Genomic DNA, 23,959 nt, shown 5'->3' with positions numbered 1-23,959 from the left:
TATCAGTGGATCGAACTACTCCTGACACGCAGGGGTGTTAAATGCACTCAAGAGATTAGATAGTGACTTGTGTGAAGAGCGTCCTCCCCCCCTTCTCCACTTTAGAGAGTCCTTGTCGGTGTGTGCTGATAACTGGGGAGAGAGGTGGTGACTATTAAAGCGTGTTCTTCCATCTGTGGCCATTTGAGGTGTTCCCTCTCCATCTCCCCCGATGACTTGGCACTTTTCCCGACCTGTCGGAGCTCGTGTTATAATAATGGTGACCTCAACAAAACTTATTGGCCACAAATGTTATTTGAGTAGGAGAGAAAGGGAGAGTGATCGCAGATGCTTTACGTGGGTCCCTCAAATGCATTTAAGCGAGCTTGGCTGTAGCCTTGGAGGTAAATAAAAACAGAGCAGAAAATGAAACTAAGCTTAGCGCCACCCGCTAGCGTCACTCAGTGACAGTAGATATAGGGGAAGTCTATTGGAAACAGAGACTGGAATGGCACCTATTGGCCCTGGTCAAAAGTACTGCACTAACAGCAAATAGAGTGCCATTTGGGACGCAACCTTATATACGTCAAGGAAAATCTCAGCAAAGAGGCTGAGGGGGAAAAGCATTGCCAATGTCTCCAAACTCTGCCTCTCCAAATACAGACTTTTCAAATCAAAGACCTAATCATACTAGAGGCTAGGGTTATGTCTCAAAAGGAGCTGGTTGGTGTATTTGAGCGGAAAGGCCTGATGAAATAATGGATGCAAAAGAGACATGCTATATGCCGTTTGACGTCCGTGACCAAGGTAATACACTGCAGTTGCGCTCAGTGTAATTTTCATATAAAAAGTTTTAAAAAATGAGGCATAATGTTTGCCATTGGAAAAAAAGCCAGGTGCAGCTGGTGGTTTTGATCTCTGTGTTCCTTGATACACACGCATGTACACACACACATTCAAACATACAGCGTTTAAAAAGAGGATTGATTGTGCGTCTGGTTATGTTTTCAGGTTGGTTAGTGTACATGGAAGGTTCCTGTGTGTGTGTGTATGTATATATACACACACACACACACACACACACACACACACACACACACACACACACACATACATACACACATACATACACACACACATACATACACACATACATACACACATACATACACATATATATATATATAAAAGTTCAGGTTAGTTGGTGAACATGGCCAGACTGTTTGAATTCGTACAGTATGCGTGAGTGTCTGTACGCGTTTGTGTGTACGCAGACACATGAGCGACTCGGACGGCCGCTGTTAGATAAGCTGACTATGGTCTCCTCTATGACCTCTATGGCCATGACCCCACAGTGGCCACACACGCTAGCAAGAGGTCAGCAAGTCCTAACGGGGTGGGGGAAGGGCTATTTAAAGACGCACACCAAAAACGCAGCCGATAGCCTTTTTTGGGTCGAGTCTATTTTTAGGCACGCATAAGAATTACTTAAACTGTCTGTGAAAAATGTTTTTGGTTCTGGTGCTAATGGAGGTTGACTAAGTGCAATATCCGGAGGTAAATGTGAAATTAGTTCATTTTATTATTACCGGTAATTGAAGCCCCAGAGATAGTTTCAAAGTCCCAGTTAATGTACTGTGGGGTTGAGAATAAACCATAACCTGGCAATTTGGTGAGGATCTCTACGACAGAGAATGAGAGACGGAGACCAGAAATGTAAAAGCAAAGGAATGTCCGTCCAAATCCAAAGTTAATCTCAGTCACAACATGGTGAGTCTGAGACTCAACCTTAAAATCGTCCGATGCCGACGGGTCACCTCAACGCTACGGCCAAAAAAGGACAGAATCCACAATTACTCTCTTCCACAATTAACTGAATTGGGGCCAAGTTATTTTAGTAGTGTATTTTTGGTGGGAAATATGTGAGGAACTCGGGCTGGTGGCACAGGAAAAGAGACGCTTGGGAAATAGAATAAGACCTGGAGAAGGCTGGTGTGCTTTTGGTGGAGACGGTCCATTTTATGGGTTGCTTGGGGTATTAGCTGCAGGTAATTTTGGTGCGTTACTTCAAAGCAGTGTTGTCAGAGAAAAATCGTGATTTGCATTCAGCCTTGAAATATACATCAATAAACCCAAAACAATGAACAAAACAAAATACAAAAGCAAAGAGAAGGCAAAAAAGGTCCAATTTTGGTTTCAGATGTGGGTATTTTGGTGCGGCACTTCTAAGCGGTATTTTCCGAGCAAAAGCATGATTCCCATTAAGCTTTGAAATAAAAAAATCTGGTAAACCCAAAACAATAAACAAAACATCATACAAAAGCTTCTCTGCTGAACTGAACAATTCCTGAGAAGGAAATAGATGAAAATGTGGGTCGTAATCAGGGATTAGAACAGTTTATTCTGTTAACTGATCCAAGGTCAGTAAAACCCACTCTTGTCCACAGTCAGCACGTTCTCTAAGAGCAACATCTGATCTAGAAATGTGTCAATTAAAATGTGCCCATCAGCTAGCGCCTGTCATTCAAATGGCTGCAAGTGGATTTCCTTTGTATAATATATCGGTCAGATACAATGCATTCTGAAAGTATTTAGACCCATTTCCACATTTTGTTACGTTACATCCTTATTCTAAAATGTATTAAATCATTCTTTTGACGAAGCAAAAACAGGATTAGACATTTTTGTAAATGTTTTTTTTTTAATAGCACTAGAGTAGGTTTTCATCAAGGACCTCTGTACTTTGCGCCGTTCATCTTTCCTGTGATCCTGACTAGTCTCCCAGTCTCTGCCGCTGAAAAACATCTCCACAACATAACGCTGCCACCACCATGCTTCACCGTAGGGATGGTGCCAGATTTCCTCCAGACATGACGCATGGCAATCAGGCTAAAGAGTTCAATCTTGGTTTCATCAGACCAGAGAATCTTGTTTCTCATGGTCTGAGCATCCTTTAGGGTCACCTCCCTGACCAAGGCCCTTCTGGCCCGATTGCTAAGTTTGGCCGGTCAGCCAGCTCAAACTTTTTCCATTTAAGAATGATAGAGGCCACTGTGTTCTTGGGGACCTTCAATGCTGCAGAATATTTTTGGTACCCTTCCCCCATATCTGTGCCTCGACACAATCCTGTCTCAGAGCTCTACGGGCAATTCCTTCAACCTCATGGCTTAGTTTTTGCTCTGACATGCTGTGTCAACTGTGGGGCCTTACATAGACAGGTGTGTGCCTTTCCAAATCATGTCCAATCAATTGAATTTACCACAGGTGGACTCCAATCAAGTTGCAGAAACATCAAGGATGATCAACGGAAACCATTTAGAGTATCATAGCAAAGGGTCTGAATACTTATGTAAATAAGGTATCTGTTTATGAATGCACTGTAAATCAGCACTCTGACTTTTTATTTAGCCTTTTAAAATCAGGAAGTGCCGCTGTGATAAAGAATACCTTTTCCCAGAATTCTCAATATTTAGTAGCTTGTATTACTACACTGAACAAAAATAAAATGCAACATGTAACAATTTCAATGATTTTACTGAGTTAGTTCGTATAAGGAAATCAGTCAATTTAAATAAATGCATTAGGCCCTAATCAATGGAGTTCACCTAGTACCTTTTTTGCACTATTGGTTAGAGCCTGTAAGTAAGCATTTCACTGTAAGGTCTACACCCGTTGTATTCAGCGCACGTGACAAATGTAGATTTTTTTTTACATATAGTTGATTAGGCTTTTGATTGTGGCCTGTGCAAAATTGTCTCACTCCTCTTCAATGGCTGTGCAAAGTCGTTGGATATTGTCAGGAACTGGAACACGCTGTCGTACACATCAAACCAGAGCATCCCAAACATGCTCAATGGGTGCCATGTCTGGTGAGTAGTCAGGCCGGGGATATTTTCAGCTTCCAGGAATTGTGTACAGATCCTTACGACATGGGACCGTTCATTATCACGCTGACACATAAGGTGATGGCGTCGGATGAACGGCATGACAATGGGTCTCAGCATTTCGTCATGGTATCTCTGTGCATTCAATTTGGCATCGCTAAAATGCAATTGTGTTCCTTGTCCATATCTTATGCCTGACCATACTATAACCCCACCAGCACCGGGCACTCTGTTCACAACTATGTCAGCAAGCCGCACAACACCATGCATGGCGTCTGCCATCTGCTCGGTACAGTTGAAACCAGGATTAACCTGTGAAGAGCACTCTTCTCCAGCGTGCCAGCGGCCATCGAGCATTTGCCCACTGAAGTCAGTTACGACACCGAACTGTAGTCGGGTCACGACCCTGGTGTGGACGGTGAGCACACGGATGATTTTCCCTGAGATGGTTTCTGACAGTTTGTGCAGAAATCCTTTGGTTGTTAAAACCCACAATTTGCAAATCCACAAACCTATGCACAAAATGTGAGAGAAATAAGCTTTTTGTGCGTGTGGAAAATTTCTGGGATCTTTTATTTCAGCTCAGGAAACCAACACTTTACATGTTACGTTTATATTTTTGTTCAGTATACACAGTACATTTATGATAACTCGGTCAAAGGCCTAACAAATAGGCAACTACTATTTATTTACTTACAGTCCTAAAGTAGTATTCACTAAACAGTACGTAGCCAAATAGGCAGCTGGAGTGTAGAAGACTTGAGAACACCTTTAGCCCACACATCTGTACTAAAAGGAGCTATTAAGCTGCTTTGGGATAGTAAATCTGCCCACGTGCCCTTGAGCAAGACACTTCACCCTTATAGCTCCTGTAAGTCACTCTGGATAAGAGCGTCTGCTAAATGACTAAAATGGAAATATCAAACTGCTTAGACCCCCATATCACATTTGATCCTCAACAAGCCCTCCACTGGACTTAACAGTTTTAAATCAAATAATATCTCCCCGTTACATGGGATCTGTTTGTTCATCCTCTCTACTCATTAGCGGACCCCCCTCTGTGTGAACAAATGAGCCTGGGAGGGGGGGGGGACAATACGCTGACCCCCTCATTCCCAATACCCATACTAGGTCCGAGGCAACAACAGCGCCCAGCAGGGCTGCATCACATCATTGCTATGGCGGCTAACCGCCAAGGAGCAGTAGCCACTGCCCTGAGAGCGCTAATGTAAGCTAATGCAATTACGCAACACAAGGCCCTGCTCTGTGGCTGGGGGCAGAAGCAATTGAATATGACAACCTGCGGTGTTGCTTCTGTCCAGTGTGGGTCCGGGATTACACTGTGCTACTGGTATTGTTATAGAGCAACAGTAGAAACTTCTGGAGGCACAGGATGATGATTAGAAGAGTGAGGAGAGAAAGACAGAAAAAGAGTGAGAAAGAAAATGGAAAACAGGGGCAGAGGCAGAGGGAGCAAAGTGACAGTTCGAAAAAAACATGACGACAGAGAACGAGAGATAGAAATAGAGACGGGGAGCAGAATAGGACTTGTTCAGGTCACCACTTCATCCCGTCAGGCAGAAACAGAGAAAGGGCATTAGCGTTAGCAATAGCGCTAGCTACGATTAGCATGGTAGCGTTATGTAAGATGTACGGCAGTGTCACGTAGAGTAGGCCAGAAGGCTAAACTGGATAACCTAACCTCTATCAAAATAAAAAAGATGGCGGAACCGCAAAAGTTCTTCTGTGCAAAGGTGTTTATTTACAAGTGATTCTGGAACAAAAAACAACAGTACTGCCATCAACGTCTACAGTACGTCCATCAACAGTGCTGCCCCATCCACAGCTCAATCCAAACTGCCTCTTTAGAGACTAGAGGAGAGGCTCCTTTTGTAGGGCTAGCCCCTCCCCTCAGAACAATTAACCCTAATTAATCAATCAATTAACAATACAAAACTACATTTTCCATGAACATACTAAAGGACATACATTGCAACACGGTTTTAAACAATATCACAACATAACATTTACAACATTACATCACTACTGACAATATCTTTCAATATGCCCATATGCATTAATGAGCCATTTGGGACAGGCACTATAAAGCCAACACAATTCCCTTAGCTCGGGTCCTTTTCCAGCATACCCGGAAGCTACAGAGATGGACAGAGAGGAACAGAACAAACAAACAAAGCGCTCATCCACAACATTGATATATATAATAATTATTGTATCTCTCAAATATGAACATTGACAAGTGTGAAATGCATGCACCAAGACAGAAGTTAATTTGTGTGTCGACCCACATTGTTAACTTATCTTATAATGGCGCAGGGAGGAGTGATGAATATGTGTGTGCGTTAAAGAACCAAATGCTGCCCGCGGCCAGTGACGGACTTCTACGTCACAGGCAGAATGGTCCTCTAGCAGTGAACAATACCTCAAGAGTTGCCTCTGCGGTCTCCTCCACCCCACTGGACCATGGCCATAACGATTAACAGTTAGCGCTAACGGGAAGTAATTGCAGTATAGAGATGGACTGCTATCCAAAACCAGATCATACCGGTTCATCAGAAAAGTAGGGAATTATCATACGAGTAGTTTGTATGCATTCAAAATGTGGTTCCCTACCAATGTGTGGAGATGTGGATAAACAAGGTAGCCTGGAGTGAAAGGACTGCCCATAAATCTTGCTCAATTTGGCACTCTTTCTGTTGTTCTGTCTGCCCGTCTCTGTCATTCTGTCTACCTGTGGTCCTGTCAGTTCCTCGGTCTGTCCCTCCATCTCTGTAGACCTGCAAAGTCTGTAGTCTGGCAGGACTCCCTCTCTCTCTCTGTGTGTGTGTGTGTGTGTGTGTGTGTGTGTGTGTGTGTGTGTGTGTGTGTGTGTGTGTGTGTGTGTGTGTGTGTGGACACGCTGGAGGAGCCTCGTCAGCGATGGTATTTCAGCTCACATCTTTATTCTACTGAGGGACTGTCTGTCCACAGGCCATCATGTCCATATTGCATACCCTGATGAATAGGCCTGGCAGACGTTGGCACCATGTGACCTCACAAACAAAACAGAAAAGAGTGGAGTCAGTGGACTGATAGTATGACGGAACCCCAATGTTGACCACTGTCTCGCGATCATATTTCACCTGTCAAGTGCCAGCCATGCTCAGTCCTATGGAGTCTCGTGGAATCGTCTAATTGAATGCTGCAGAAATGGCAAAACAGTTCATTTCAGACACAATAGTCAACAATTCTCTGTCAACTATATTCAAAACCATACTTCTCATTTTCAACCCATCTTGGAATGTGACAGGGCCTTCGATCTCTCTGTGTGACACACTGCATGGGCTGACTGTCAAAGCAGTTTTCTTATCTGCCCTGCCAGATAGTCTCTTTATGGAGACTCTCTCAGTAAAACAGCAGGTATTCCTGACAGGTCAAGGTTGGTAAGTCAAATCAGTGAAAAGTCACTGCTAAGCATCTGAGAAGGGTCCTAAAACGGGCCACTGCTGAGAAGGGTAATAGGTTCTGAATTCCTAGGAGGGCATAGGGCGCAGAACTTTTCAACTCCATGCTTGGAGGGCTGAGCCCCAAACACTGCCGGTGTTCCTCATCTACGCTTTAAATCGTGACACGAATCAATCCATTGGCGAGCAACTAGGTAGAAAAGGAAACGGAAGCTCTGCAGGCCTGCGATTAAAAAGCCTTGGTGAGGGCTTCTATACCGTCTTTCCATCTCTGTGAAGCCGACCCGACATATATTTTAATAGGCCTGACATTTCCTATTCGCGGCTAGGCGGTGTGGACGAGACAGACGTTATGGGGGAGTTGGGAGCGAGAGCACCGTCTGTTAGCTGTGTGTTTAGCCTTTTGGAAAGAAGACCTTTCGTGATGTGCGAAGAGGAGACCTGCAGAGTCTTTGGACAGCAGGCTCGAGAGCCTCGTTATTCTAAAACACTCCTATGCTAATGCTAACACTAACGACTTTGAAGTTGGAGGGAATGTAGTAGTAAGAGTGAAGCAGCTAGCTTAGCACTGAAGGAAAGAAGGATAGAGAGGATCATTATCTAGGCAGGCTCAATGCTAATGCTACATCACTAATGATAATAGCTAACTGCTAAATGTTTTGAAGGCGAAGGTGGAATGTGGAATGAGGGGTGAATGTGGCTATCTGTGGGAATGAACCAGTAGGGGTAATGTCATGCTAAGACAATTGCTCTTCAACTGCAAAGGGGGACAGCGTTCCCTGCATCCTTGCAAAAGACAATTTAGCGGTATGGCTAATGAATTACCCCACTCAATGAATACATGGTGGATAAAACATTGATGTTCATATAACCTACAATCAGGCTACGAGACAAGCATGATTAAAGACAGAAGTAAACACAACAAGATTGACTATCAGCTGTAGCTTATACAGTATTACCTCCCCATAGACGGACTGAATTCCCCAGGTGCCTGTGTGAACTGTGTGGAGTAGGATAAGGTGGTCTTTAAACGAGGGGCGAGTGGGTTATACTTACGTCCCTTAGACAGGCCCTTTGCCCTCCAGAGGGCTCTGGAGCAGAGAGAGAAGTCTATTTACATGTTAGTCATTTAGCAGACGCTCCTATCCAGAACGACTTACAGGAGCAATTAGGGTTTAGCGCCTTGCTCTATCAGGAGGGGACTTTATAGGATCCGTGTCGGAGAGGGTAACACTAACCTCTGCGAGTTAAGATATTCCCGGCCAGGATGCTTTACTGTCGGATAGGCACTCTGTAATGATGCCGCATTTAACTTTGAGTTGAGTCGTTGTCCTTAGACACTGATCTAAGCTCAGTTTATCACCCCCAACCTTCGGAGGTGAGGGTGGAGTAGGGGGTAGGGGGGGGTAATGCAAAATTGTCTTCTGATCAGCTTCAAGGGGCAACTTCATAACACTCCGAAAGTTCCCCGCGAGATCGTAGGGCAAGTGGCTCAGAAAAGGTCACTGATGCAAACAACGTTTATAGACTCAGAGGTTAAAGTATCTGGGAAAGGGGACAAAGTCAAAAGGCTTGACATGTAAAGAATGTCAAAGATAAACTCTTGGTGTGTATAGTTGGACTGGAGAGCCCTTGTTTTGGTACCAGTCTCAATCTTGTGGGGTAGGACTGTGTACCAGAAAAATACTTTAAGTACCCTCCTGGTGTTTTGGGCTCTTGTTACAGACAATTATACTTCTATTTTCATCGCCGTCATCAAATAGCAACAGGCCTCAAGAGTCTCGCTGTGACAACCCTGACACACTATTCGCCCAGCTAACGGTAAGCAATAGCAGACATTACATAGCACTGAAAATGAGTGTGTGTGTGTGTGTGTGTGTGTGTGTTATTGTCTGTGCAGGTCTGTGGGTGTCTTTGCTAACCTCCGTGTGTGTGTGTGTGTGTGTGTGAGCATGCAACGGTTTGTATGCGTGTGGTGGTCGTTATGCACGTGTGTTGGTGCAACTGTGCATACGTGTTTGCCGAGTTTCACTTTCTTACACGGCATTGTAACTCAAGAAGCTTGTTTTTTCACTGCTTGCTGCAAAGCAATCTTTGTCTTTGTGTACGACAGGGCCTTTTAACAAATGACCCTAAACGGCATGGTATGAGGAAGATAAAAATAAATAAAAAACAAGAGTTGCCAAACCAGACACATTTATCTTCAACCTAACCCGAAATCTGCTAATACCTCAACTGAGACTTCTTGCCTATCAAGCCCTCATCTTCCTGAACTAAATTGAAATCCTTTTCCTGTAAATAAAACTGAACCACATTCCATCCATTATGCCCTATCGATTGATCACTGTGGACACTGTGCGTACACAACCCTGTGAGGTGAAATCGTCACCCGAAAGTGTGGTGGTGGTGGGGGTAAAAATGTCCTTGTCCCATTCGCCAATGGGCATGCAACAAAGCGTCCCTGTGTGTGTGTGTGAGGTCAGGGGGAACAAGGGCCAAGGGAGCCGCGCTCTCTCTCTCTCTCCATGTGAGAGAATGTGGACTCAAGGGGTGGGTGGGGTCAAGGTGGCATTCCACAACACCTCAGAGACTGGCCTAATGGACAGATAATTGTGGAGGGGAAAAAGAGCAGGATGAAAAAGTGAAAAGGGTAGAATGAAGTAGGAGGGAGAGAAAAGGCAGGGGGGGTTTGGGGAATTGGTTAGTTTCGGTTGTATTTCAATATGGGTTCAAGTTAGAGTTATGGAAACCTTCCGGATACTGCACAAAATTCAACCCATGTCACTCTCTCTCTCTGCCTCCATCTTCCCCCCGTTCTCCCGCTCTTTCATTATTTTAGCCATGTTGTATTTGCAATATGATGACACATCAGGGTTCAAGACAGACAAGTGGCACGGGACCAGCGAGGCTGTGTAAACATGATGAGCATTGACAAGACTGCAGAGGCGAAAGCCCTAAAGGCCATACACCATTTTGACAGGCAGCCGACATGTTAGAGTTGAAAATGCAAGCAACGTATTGTTTTCTTGTGGCTGTATTGTAGACTATTTGAAGAGCCTGGTTTGTGTTAGATGTTCCTATGTTCCAAATGAAAGCAGAGTACGGTTTTTTGTCTGGCTTTTTCCTGAGGTTAGAGGTTCGGGAAGAAAAACCCTGGTTTTAATTGAAACCATTTTTGTCCTGTCCACTGTTGGGTTTGGCTATGGTGTAGTGCTGGGATGTAGTGGTACTGTTCTGTTCCAACAGACAAAGAGTATCCGATCTAATCATATTACGAAAACATTTTTAAAGTGCAGATTCTCAATCAAAAACAAATGACTAAAATCAAATACTATAATGCAAAAAGCAAATACACATTAAAAAAATAGTAAAAAATAAATACTTGTTTATTATTCATAATTTTGGAGTGCCTGGTAAAATAACAGATAAATAAATAGAAATAAAAAATAAATTACTGCTGGACTATTCCATTCACTTTGCCCTCATTGTTCATCTTATGAAAACTTATGAAATGTTATCAAAATCATACATCCAGTCCACTGATCCGCAAGTGCTCGACTCCCAATGGTTTGTGTGGCATGTCCGTTCAAACAAAGCCTACTCTGACTGACATTACACCTGCAAACACAGCAAAAACTCATTACCTTTCATGTACAGATAGCTACTGCAAGAGTGGCAAAAAGAAAAATCTTACCGTCATAAAAATCAAAAGCTGGGAGACTTATTCGGGAGAGACGGGCATCAGTGATCTCAATTCTTCACTCGTTCCGGAGAATTCCGCACTCCTTCTCAGGCTTTAAATCCAGAGCCTCGTCTGTCCGTTCCTGGGAAGCACCCAGATGCAACAGAGAGAAGAGGAAAACAGAGTTAGAGAGAGAGCGAGAGAGTTCCCTGTTTAGGTGAAGCAGTGATGAGAGAGGGCTATTTTGAGACACAGACATGCTGCAACTACAGGACTGGAAAGTTACCCCTAGAGTAGGTGGGTCAGAGTGTGTGGGAATGTGTATGGGGGGGTGGATAAAGTGACAGGATCGGCTTCTGAATATATATGCCTACATACATACAATACAAGTAGCCATCACGCAGTTACAAACCCACAAGCTCACACACACACACACACACACACACACACCTCCCCATCCCAGGCATGAGCTATGTCAGCGAGGCAGTAGCTCAGTAGCAGACAGGCATTCCTCTGTCAGGATAAGCTGCAGAGTCAAAATAAATGATGGATAGACTAGAAGGGGGACGGAATGGGCAGACTGCGGAGTGAGGTGTCAAATAAGTAACGCACACCCATCTCTCCCCAGCGTCGCTATTTGAACCATTATGTGTGTGCCATTAACTTATTGGGCGCCATGTAAAGTGGAGTTCCTACACAGAAATGATGTTGAGCAACAAGCCACATTTGATATAGCCCATGCAGGACACAAGCTTTTGCTCTCTGCTGTTAACGGTTTGATCATCCGTCAGAAAAGTTGGCCCGGCTCAGTGTGATGATCCGCGAGCACATAAACATTAAGCGCACACACACACACACACACACACCGTCCCCTCCACCCTATCCCGACCAGCTATTCGCAGCCAAGTGATGTAACTAGAGCTATATTCACCTTGCATTTAGAGGCTGGTCATCCCATAACGTAACACAGCTACTGGACAACTTCCACCTCTCTAAACGCAGCAGTAAACCAAACAGACACAAATAGATGCAGCAAGGGACATACACAACATAACATAAGCTTCATCCGCCTGGTCCCTGAGATGTTCATTAAGTTCCTTTAATGATCCCCTTTGGATGAGTCAAATTAAACTCACTGGTGGTCACTGATGAGGTAGCCAAGACTGATAAATTATTCAACATATTTAACAAAAGGAGTTAGTTATCGTGGACGAACCTCAATTCATTACCGCAATCTTTCCGGTGAACTTCACTGGCTCACACTCCAGTGCTCTCTCACGGGCTTCGCCCCAATATACTGTAATGCATCATTACTTACTCATACTTCATTTCCTACTTTCCAATCAAAACAGATGGATGACAAGACTGGATAGATTTTCAATTACATTTTTTCATCAAGATGAGTAATTTAAAAATCAGTGGCCATGAAGGAAATGAGATGAGGAAGCTTTCAAGGAAATAGTGGAATAAAGAGAGATTGATGTTTTACTTGTTACCATTTTGAGGCAGAGGCTTCCATAACAAACATGCCTACAGAAACTTCTGTGCCAACCACTCCCTTTTCTTGCGGATTTTGGGTGACTCCTACAATTGCCAACCACAAGAGCTACTTTGGCCATTTGGGGTGTAACTTTGTGTGTTGTGAGGTCTGCGATGCATTTATGCTGTTTGCAGAAAGGCACAATCAACGTACAGCACGGTGTCTATTAAGGGGTTCCCACTGTGAACGTGCTAAGGGAAACGGAGAGTTTCATGTTGTTGGAGAGATGAGGACAATGCTATACCTATCTGTGATGGGAGAGGAAAAAATAAGTTGTATTCCATCCACTGCTAGAACTTCCTCTTGCGTTAAAATGGCTCCAATGGTCTGCAAAGATTACTTCCGAACTTTACTTAACATCATGTATTATTGAGCTATAAATATGGATGCCTCGCATGTGAATGTACCGTACAATACATAGACAAATATACTTTGTGTGAAATGAGTAGTCTAATTGTAAAGTTAAGGTCATGCAACCTGAATTGAAAGTCTTTATCAACCACATGCTTCGAGACACAGAAATCCCTGTTAATCGAATAGGTGTTGAAATGATTCTGACACTAACTAACGTGATGCTAACTAAACCCAGTAACGTGAAATCGCAAAATTTCCCGGAACATTTGTGAAGCCAACCAAGCAGACCAGGGTTTGTGGTTTGAGAAGTCAATGTGAGAAGTGAACCATTCTTAAATTGTTCATTTTCTCGAAATCTAAAAAGGCACAACCTAGATTGGCGCCAATGTCTTAACTTCTTATGGCTGCAGAGGCAGTATTGAGTAGCTTGGATGAAAGGTGCCAGGAGGTGCCCAGAGTCAACGGCCTGCTCCTCAGTCGCAGTTGCTAATATATGCATATTATTATTAGTATTGGATAGAAAACACTCTGAAGTTTCTAAAACTGTTTGAATGATGTCTGTATAAACAGAAATCATATGGCAGGCAAAAACCTGAGAAGAAATCCAAACAGGAAGTGAGAAATCTGAGGTTGGTCGATTTTCAACCCAGCCCCTATTGAATTCACAGTGGGATATGGATGAAGTTGCACTTCCTAGGGCTTCCACTTGATGTCAACCGTCTTTAGAAACTTGAATGAGGCTTCTACTGTGTTGTGGGGCTGAATGGGAGCTGAATGAGCCAGGTGTCTGGCAGAGAGCCAAGGGCTGGTCAAGCGCATTTCACATGATAGCGAAGACAGAAAATGTTATTTATCTTCTGAGTGCCGTCTCAGATTATTGCATGGTTTGCTTTTTCCATAAAGTTTTTTTGAAATCTGACACAGCGGTTGCATTAAGGAGAGGTATATCTATAATTCCATGTGTATAACTTGTATTTTCATCTACATTTATGATGCAAAATCACTGGATGTTTTTGGAACTAGTGAACGTAACGCGCCAATGTAAACTCAGATTTTTTAAATATAAATATGAACTTTATCAAACAAAACATACATGTATTGTGTAACATGAAGTCCTATGAGTGTCATCTGATGAAGATCATCAAAGGTTAGTGATTAATTTTATCTCTATTTGTGCTTTTTGTGAATCCTCTCTTTGGCTGGAAAAATGGCTGGGTTTTTCTGTGAGTTGGTGGTCACCGAACATAACTGTTTGTGGTGCTTTCGCTGTAAAGCCTATTTGAAATTGGACACTGTTAATCACACCACAACAAGATTACCTTTAAAACGGTATAAAATACATGCATGTTTGAGGAATTTTAATTATGAGTTTTCTGTTGTTTAGAATTTGGAGCCCTGCATTTTCACTGGCTGTTGTCATATCATCCCGTTAACGGGATTGCAGCCCTAAGAAGTCGTACGTTATTACTCCAACTTTGTGAAGTCGCAAACTGGCACGTTTTTATTCTCATGAAGTTCGGCGCGAGACGACCGTTAGACCCGATGACGTGTTTCTGCACATGAGCTTAGCTAGCCAATGTCACACTGAGAAGCAATTACAGCCTGTCTTCATACTGCACAGTCTTTGCTCATACTTTCAACTAGTTAGTTTGATGCTAACGGATACTAACAACAAGCTAACTCCTAGCAATAGAGCTAGCATCAAGTCAACCGCGAACTGTGCTAACAACAACAACCTGGTGCTAACTGATGCTAACAACAAACTAAGTCCTAGCAATAGAGCTACCGACAGTTGAGCCACTACCGCTAGCTAACACAGTGCTAACAAGCAGGCCCAGAGAAACTCTCAACCACCTGTATGTCCAGCAACTATGCAGTGTGACAAAAAGGTAAAAGGAGCATCGATTCAGCCAGCTGCCCGCCCTGGATCAACACAGTCCGAGTCCCTGTCACCCTGCCAATGATGAAGTGGTAACGCTCAAATCCCCTCTAAAAAAGGTACAGACGGCCACTATGGAAATAAGCAGCGCTGACGACATGATAACATGTCTCCTGTCACTGAAGTAGTCCCATTATAAGCCTGGCACCTTGAGGACCACAGCGATTGGGGTGTCAGCTGTCATGATTAAGCTGCAACTGGCAGCGCTAGCTGCGGTATCTCGACGAGCAGAGAATTGACATGTGCTAATGATGTAACCTATTCAGACAGATCATGGACCTAAAAGGAACGGTCTGTCATTCTGTCTGTTATTCTGAGGGCCAGAAAGAGAGCAATTTTCAGCCTGTTGCATTCCAGTTCTAGTCATGAAGAAAGATCAAATGGGACGTTTTCATCCAACCTGGTACTGACCAGTCTTACGGCATTTTAACACAAATTGGGCATTGTCGCTGATTGCTGTTCAGGTAGAGACTTCAGTAATACATGATTGTTAGAGGGAGAAAATAATGAACCAAATAGGTTGCACGAACAGCTCTGGAATTATTACATTAAAGTACCAGAGACAAAAAGCTGGCGCACACACAAACCTATGAGCCAATCAGGACTAGACGGGGCACGTCAACATTGTCTCACCGGCCTGATTTCAACACCCAATCCATTATCAGCACCAATATGGGTCCAGCCATTCCCAGCTAAGTAAGTGACAAGTTATAAAAAGCAGAGAGGAGCAGGATAAACACACATTACAGTGGCACAATGTCTGCATCCCAAATTACACTTTTCCCCTATAGTGTACTACTTCTGGTCAAAGTAATGCACTATCCCTAGAATAGAGCGCCATTTGGGGCACATATGAACTCAGTTTATGGGTGGACCAAAAATATTAAAATGGGGCCCTAGGCCTATATTTTACCCCACTGGCTTCATACAAATACTCAATGGTTGGCTTAATGTATGTCACCTACTGATAACAGGGAACACTGTCCTGGTAAGTTGATTATATAAAACCTGTTATAACAGTCTATTTAAACTAGGCCTAAGTTAAATCATTTACAGAGCTACAGTATACAGGTAGCAGGTTATGTGACCTTTGCCATGTAAAGGCTAGATGCAGCCCTATAAGATTAATGCCAAAATGACCCCAAATAGAATTCAAAGTAGGCTGTGGCTAAAGTTAACATACCCTTCACATATAAAATAAACTGCATCCCACTGTTGAGCCTGAACCTTATCAAACGTTTTGGGACGTGAAGTGTTGGGAGATCGATGTCATAAGTGGGAACATTATTCTCCTATGATAGAGTGCCGTAAGAATGTAATGAACATTATGACACGAGTCATCCATCAACCCAGCTCAACCTCTCCCAGACTCCCTCACACCTCTGCCCTGGGACCCACCGACAGGCCCATTTCCTACCACCTCGCCCGGCAGCCAATCGGTCACCCCTGCTCACTACTTCCCTCGCATTCTGCCCGGTAACGGGATCCAAACTGTTGACGGCGGCGCCCAGCCATTTTGGCTTAGGACGTGTCGACCCCGGGATTTACACATACTTGACTGGTGCAAAGTTTAGAGACGGGAGGGCTTTCTTTAGCGCTATACCTCTCATCAAACCGGAGAGACAGAAGCAAGGGAGGGAAAGAGAGAGGTGGTGTGTGTGTGTGTGTGTGTAGCCCTTACTTCCTCTACATACCCCAACGCCAGTTCCGCCATATATTGCAGAGTTGTTGGCGCAAACTACTCTCGCATTTGGTGCACCGTCTGGTAGCGTACGTCATCGCCACAATAGAATACACAGAGAGAATGAGAGAGAGCGCGCGAGAAAAAGAGTGAAACGGATGTAGGATTGTCATTAATACTCTCCTCCTCCGTAATCCTTACCGCTCATTTTCACAGCTTATCCCGGGCCCACAGAAAGGTCACAGAGGAACAAGCCTTGGGCCAGGGCCAGAGGGGCACCACCACTGTGCCTTTTCAGAGAGAGCTTGACCTTTGACCACCATGAATCACGGCACACTTTTTCCACCGCTCGCAACAAACAGGACGTAAACAAACGAGACCCGGGAAGGGAGTAGCTGGTTTGACACTATAAAAACATAACTGTCTCATGAAGAAACGTAGGCTTCGTACATTTAATAACCACAGAAAGAACTCCTACATTTGAAAACACTGCAGGCTTAAGCTTTCAGTACTTTATGTTGATATCTACAATATTCTACAGCGCCCTAAAGCGTTATAGAGGATTTGCTTAACTCAGCGATAGCTGTTTCTAGAGAGGGGAGGGGGGCGGGGGTGTCAATTCAAACTGTCACTTTGTTCCCCACTGAAGCACTTTAGAAAAGTACAATAGTCCTGCTACATGTAGTGAAAATAGCTTGTTTGTGTGTCCTCTTTCACACAGAGAAGATATGTTGGCGTTCCAGTGACATCGACCCCTCTTAATGCTGTGAAAATAACGCCTGGCTCCCAAATGCCACCCTACCCTCTATATAATGCACTACTTCCAACCATAGCTCTATGAACAGGGTGCCATTTGGGACACTCAACGTGTCATATCCCGCTGCCTAAGGGTAAAGGTCAATGGGGTCCTTTGTCACAAAGAACTCAGCCGTGGGACTTCCTTATCCAGGTCATTTCCATGTAAAGGACTCATGAGCACCAACATGTGAAGTTCATAGGAGCATGTACAATTGGGTGCCGGATGAAAGCTAAGAGTCTATGAAGGCATATACACTGAGGCACATTGACTGACCAGGTGAATCCAGGAATCAACGCTATAGCCCTTTATTGGTGTCACCTGTTAAATCCACTTCAATCCGTGTAGATGAAGTGGAGGAGACGGGTTAAAGAAGGATTTTTAAACCTTGAGACAATTGAGACATGGATATTGTATGTGTGCCATTCAGAGGGTGAATGGGCAAGACAAAATATTTCAGTGCCTTTGAACGGGGTATGGTCGTAGGGGCCAGGCACACCGGTTTGAGTGTGTTAAGAACTGCAACGCTCCTGGGTTTTTCTTTTCACACTCAACAGTTTCCCGTAAGTATCAAGAATGGTCCACCACCCAAAGGACATCCAGCCAACTTCACACAACTGTGGGAAGAATTGGAGTCAACATGGGTTAGCATCCCGGAGGAATGCTTTTGACACAGTGTAGAGTCCATGCCCCGACAAATTGAGACTGTTCTGAGGGTCAAAAAGAGAGTGCAACTCAATATTAGGAAGAAATGAATACTTTTTTATAGCGACTGTTTACAGGCCTCCTGGGCCGTATACAGCGTTCCTCGCTGAGTTCCCTGAATTTTATATCAGACCTTGTAGTCATGGCAGATAATATTGCAATTGTTGGGGACTTTAATATACACATGGAAAAGTCCACAGATCCACTCCAAAAGGATTTCGGAGCCATCATCGACTCAGTGGGTTTTGTCCAACATGTCTCTGGACTCATTGTCACAGTCATACCCTGGATCTAGTTTTGTCTCGTGGAATAAATATTGTGGATCTAAATGTTTTTCCACATAATCCTGGACTTTCGGACCACCATTTTATTACGTTTGCAAATCGCAACAAATAATCTGTTCAGACTCCAACCAAGGATCATCAAAAGCTGTCCTATAAATTCTCAGACAACCCAACGATTCCTAGATGCCCTTCCAGACTACCTCCACCTACCCAAGGATGTCGGAGTAAAAAAATAATTGAACCACCTAATTGGGGATCTTCATTTAACCTTGCGTAATACCCTAGATGCAGACACACCCCTAAAAACTAAAACATTTGTCACAAGAAATTTGCGCCCTGGTATACAGAAAATACCCAAGCCCTGAAGCAAGCTTCCAGAAAATTGGAAAAGAAATGGCGCTCCACCAAACTGAAAGTCTTTCGACTAGCTTGTAAAGACAGTAACATGCAATATCGAAGAGCCCTCACTGCAGCTCAATCATCCTATTTTTCCAAACTAATTGAGGAGAAAGAGACAACCAAAATGTATTTTTGATACTGTCGCAAAGCTAACTAAAAAACAGCATTGAACAAGAGAGGATAGCTTTCACTTCAGCAATGATAAACGTCTTTGATGAAAAGATCATGATCATTAGAAAGCAAATTACGGACTCCACTTTGAATCTGCGTATTTCTCCAAAGCTCAGTTGTCCAGAGTCTGCTCAGAACTGCCAGGACCTAGGAAAAATGGAGACAAATTTTTGGAGACAAGTTTTTAGATCCTGTATCTCTTGATACACTCATGAAAATAGTCATGGCCTCTAAACGTCAAGCTGCATACTGGACCCTATTCCAACTAAACTACTGAGGGAGCTACTTCCTGTGCTTGGTCCTCCTATGTTGAACATAACAAATGGCTCCCTATACTAGAGGTCGACCGATTAATCGGAATGGCCGATTAATTGGGGCCGATTTCAAGTTTTCATAATCGGAAATCTGTATTTTTGGGCGCCGATTATTATTATAATTTTTTTTACACCCTTTATTTCATCTTTGTTTAACTAGGCAAGTCAGTTAAGAACACATTCTTATTTTCAATGACGGCCTAGAAACAGTGGATTAACTGCCTCGTTCAGGGGCAGAAAGACAGATTTTCAGCTTGTCAGCTCGGGGGATCCAATCTTGCAACCCTACAGTTAACTAGTCCAACGCAATAGGACCTGCCTCTCTCTCGTTGCACTCTACAAGGAGACTGACTGCCTGTTACGCAAATGCAGTAAGCCAAGGTAAGTTGCTAGCTAGCATTAAACTTATCTTATAAAAAACAATCAATCATAATCACTAGTTAACTACACATGGTTGGTATTATCTAGCGTGTCCTGTGTTGCAAATAATGACTGAACATCATACAAGTATCTGATTGAGCGGTGGTAGGCAGAAGCAGGCGCGTTAACATTCATTCAAACAGCACTTGTGTGTTTTGCCAGCAGCTCTTCGTTGTGCGTCAAGCATTGCTCTGTTTATGACTTCAAACCTATCAACTCCCGAGATGAGGCTGGTGTGACCGAAGTGAAATGGCTGGCTAGTTAGCGCGCGCTAATAGCGTTTCAAATGTCACTCGCTCTGAGCCTTGGGGTGGTTGTTTCCCTTGCTCTGCTTGGGTAACGCTGCTTCGATGTGGTGGCTGCTGTAGTTGTGTTGCTGGTTCGAGCCCAGGGAGGAGCGAGGAGAGGGACGGAAGCTATACTGTTACACTGGAAATACTAAAGAGCCTATAAGAACATCCAATAGTCAAAGGGTAATGAAAAACAAATGGTATAGAGGGAAATTATCCTATAATAACTACAACCTAAAACTTCTTACCTAGGATTATTGACGACTCATGTTAAAAGGAACCACCAGCTTTCATATGTTCTCATGTTCTGAGCAAGGAACTTAAACGTTGGCTTTCATATTGCACTTTTACGTTCTTCTCCAACACTTTGTTTTTGCATTATTTAAACCAAATTGAACTGAATTTTATTTTATTTTATTGATGTATTATATTAAGTTAAAATAAATGTTCATTCAGTATTGTTGTAATTGTCATTACTACAAATACATTTATTTTTTTATAAAATCGTCCAATTAAATCGGTATTGGCTTTTTTTGGTCCTCCAATAATTGGTATCGGCATTGAAAAATCATAAGCGGTCGACCTCTACCCTATACACCGGATGTGTACCAAACTCACTAAAAGTGGCAGTAATAAAGCCCCTCTTGAGAAAGCCACAATTTTGACACAGAAAATCTCTACATTGGCTTCCTATTAAGGTTATGGCTGATTTTAAAGGTTTTACTGCTAACCTGTCGTACGTACCTACACGTATGCTACGGTCACAAGACGCAGGCCTCCTTACTGTCCCTAGAATTGCTAAGCAAACAGCTGGAGGCAGGGCAGGCTTTCTCCTATAGAGCTCCATTTTAATGGAATAATCTGCCTATCCATGAGAGAGATGCACTCGGACTTGACCTTTAAGTCTTTACTGAAGACTCATCTCCTCAGTAGGTCCGATAATTGAGTGTAGTCTGGCCCAGGGGTGCAAAGGTGAACGGCAAGGCACTGAAGCAACAAACTGCCCTTGCTGTCTCTGCATGGCTGGCTCCCCTCTCTCCACTGGGATTCTCTGCCTCTGACCCTATTACGGGGGATAAGTCACTGGCTGTCTAGTGCCCTTTCAAGCCGTCCCTAGGAGGGGTGAATCACTTGAGTCAGACGTGATCTTCCTGTCCGGTTTTGCCCCCCCCCCATGCTCATGCGGTGGAGATCTTAGTGGGCTATACTCGGCCTTGTCTCAAGGTAGTAAGTTGTGGTTGAAGATATCCCTCAAGTGGGTGGGGTTATATCCTAACTGGTTGGCCCTGTCCGGGGGTATCGGACGGTGCCACAGTGTGCCCCCGACCCACCCGTTTCAGTATCTATGCTGCAATAGTCTATGTGCCGGAGGAATAGGGTCAGTCTGTTATATCTGGTGTCATTATCCTGTCTTATCTGGTGTCCTGTGTGAATTTAAAAGTATGCACCCTCTAATTCTCTCTCTCCCTCCTCTCCAGAAGCACCTGAGCCCAAGGATCATGCCTCAGGACTACTTAGCCTGATGACTCCTTGCTGTTCCCACTCCATCTGGTTGTGCTGCTGCTCCAGTTGCAACTGTTCTGCCTGCGGCTAGGGCAACCTGACCTGTTCACCGTACGTGCTACGTTGTTTCAACGCTCTCTCTACCGCATCTGCAGTCTCTACCTCTGAATGCTCGGCTATGAAAAGCTAACTGACATTTACTCAGGTTCTGACCCGTTCCACGCTCTACAATCACTGTGATTATTATTTGAACCTGCTGGTCATCTATGAACGTTTGAACATCTTGAAGAACAATCTGGCCTTAAATGGCCATGTACTCTTGTAGTCTCTACCAGGCACAGCCAGAAGAGGACTGGCCACCCGTCAGAGCCTGGTTCCTCTCTTGGTTTCTTCCTAGGTTCCTGCTTTTCTAAGTTTTTCCTAGCCACTGTGCTTCTACATCTGCATTGCTGCTGTTTGGGGTTTTAGGCTGGATTTCTGTACAGCACTTTGTGACATAGGCTGATGTAAAAAAGGGCTTTATAAAAACATTTGATTGATTGTATATACAGTCCCAATCAAACGTTTGGACACACTCATTCAAGATTTTTTCTTAAATGTACCATTTTCTACATTGTAGAATAAAAGTGAAGACATCAAATCTATGAAATAAAATATATGGAATCATGTAGTAATCATGTAGTAACCCAAAAATATTTTTGATTCCTTCTTAATGTGTTTTAGCCTATCAGTTGTGTTGTGACAAGGTAGGGGTGGTATACAGAAGATGGTATTTTACCAAATAGGGTTAAGTCCATACTATGGCAAGAACAGCTCAAACATGCAAAGAACAATGACAGTCCATCATTACTTTACAGTTTTTTTTGATTGCTAAATGACAGTGGACACAACTGGAGTCACATGTGCAAAACTCTAACTACAGTCTGCACAGCAGCAGTTCATGTGGACCAAACTCTAGTTCGTTTTTCATTGCTTGAACACAGTTTTCAAAACTCTACACACTTATCCCATGACTTTAACCACAACCTGCACAACACTGTGGATTTACAGCACTTTGTTCAAATGCTAACACACTGCTGTCAAAACTGTGAACCACACATTCAAAACGGAATAGATTTCAGCCTTGTGCCTTTCGAACACTGCTGATCGCAATTTCAGCTGATAGGCTAAGCAGGTGTCTTGTTTTAGACTTGTTAGTGAACACACACACATATTACAGTATATATAGGTAGAGCTCAGAAAGACTAATTTTGGAAATGGAACAAGGAAGATGGGTTCGTGGAGGGAGAAGGGTGGCAGGGAGAGGGTGGATGCGTGGAGGAAGACAAAGAAGACAAAGAGCTGTTATTTCAGATGAAATAAGGGCTACACTTATAGACCATGTCGTGAACCATGGTCTCTCATTGAGATAGGCAGGGTTGAGGGTGCAACCCAATCTGCAAAGATCCACAGTGGCATCTGTAATGCGAATTTTCCATCATACAAACAGGTGAGAGTTACATCCTTACAGTAAATGAAAACATTACAGGAATCTATTTTGTATTGCAATTATATAATATTTACACAGACCCACTGGCTCCAGGTCATCTACAAGTCCATGCTAGGTAAAGCTCCGCCTTATCTCAGTTCACTGGTCACGATGGCAACACCCATCCGTAGCACGCGCTCCAGCAGGTGTATCTCACTGATCATCCCTAAAGCCAACACCTCATTTGGCCGCCTTTCGTTCCAATACTCTGCTGCCTGTGACTGGAACGAATTGCAAAAATTCAGCTGCAGCTGTACATAGTCTATTGGTAAATAGCCCACCCATTTTCACCTACCTCATCCCCATACTGTTTTTATTTATTTACTTTTCTGCTCTTTTGCACACCAATATCTTTACCTGTACATGACCATCTGAACATTTATCACCCCAGTGTTAATCTGCAAAATTGTAATTATTCGCCTACCTCCTCATGCCTTTTGCGCACAGCTTGTATATAGACTCCACTTTTTTCTACTGTGTTATTGACTTGTTAATTGTTTACTCCATGTGTAACTCTGTTTTGCTGTCTGTTCACACTGCTATGCTTTATCTTGGCCAGGTCGCAGTTGCAAATGAGAACTTGTTCTCAACTAGCCTACCTGGTTAAATAAAGGTGAAATAAAAAACAGGACCCAAAGGCTGCCCCCAACAGGGGGAAGAGGAAAAATATTTTCAGATGCGCAGGAAAATGCTATTGTTGACATGGTTGTTTTCAACAATGCAATAAAACTGCGGGAGATTCAAGATAGAGTGCTGGCTGATAATGATATATCTGAAAATGTTAATTCTGTCAGCACAACAACTATTGCTCAAGTCCTAAAGAAACACCAAGTTACAATGAAACAGTTATACACTGTACCGTTCGAGAGAAACAGTGAACAGGTAAAAGAGCAAAGATACCAATATGTCCAGGTAAGACGTCTGAGGTTACGTACACAGCTATACAAAATATTTACAGTAAAAAAAACACTAGCATTTCTACAGTAAAACTGTGCACTTACTGTTTTTCAGAGAGTAATGGAGGTG

General features: G+C 43.5%; 1 protein-coding gene across 1 annotated transcript in view; it reads right to left on the bottom strand.

The window, feature by feature from the left end:
• The window catches only part of sorbs2a (sorbin and SH3 domain containing 2a), a 105,035-nt gene that overhangs the window by 72,201 nt on the left and 8,875 nt on the right, over positions 1-23,959 (bottom strand). The window contains exon 2 of the mRNA XM_064926175.1: positions 11,022-11,151. The gene's annotated coding sequence lies outside the window, so the exon portion shown is untranslated. The remainder of the gene's footprint in view (positions 1-11,021; positions 11,152-23,959) is intronic.

Source organism: Oncorhynchus masou, chromosome 20, assembly GCF_036934945.1.
Source record: "Oncorhynchus masou masou isolate Uvic2021 chromosome 20, UVic_Omas_1.1, whole genome shotgun sequence".
Taxonomy (NCBI): domain Eukaryota; kingdom Metazoa; phylum Chordata; class Actinopteri; order Salmoniformes; family Salmonidae; genus Oncorhynchus; species Oncorhynchus masou.
This window is presented reverse-complemented; position numbering and strand designations above follow the sequence as displayed.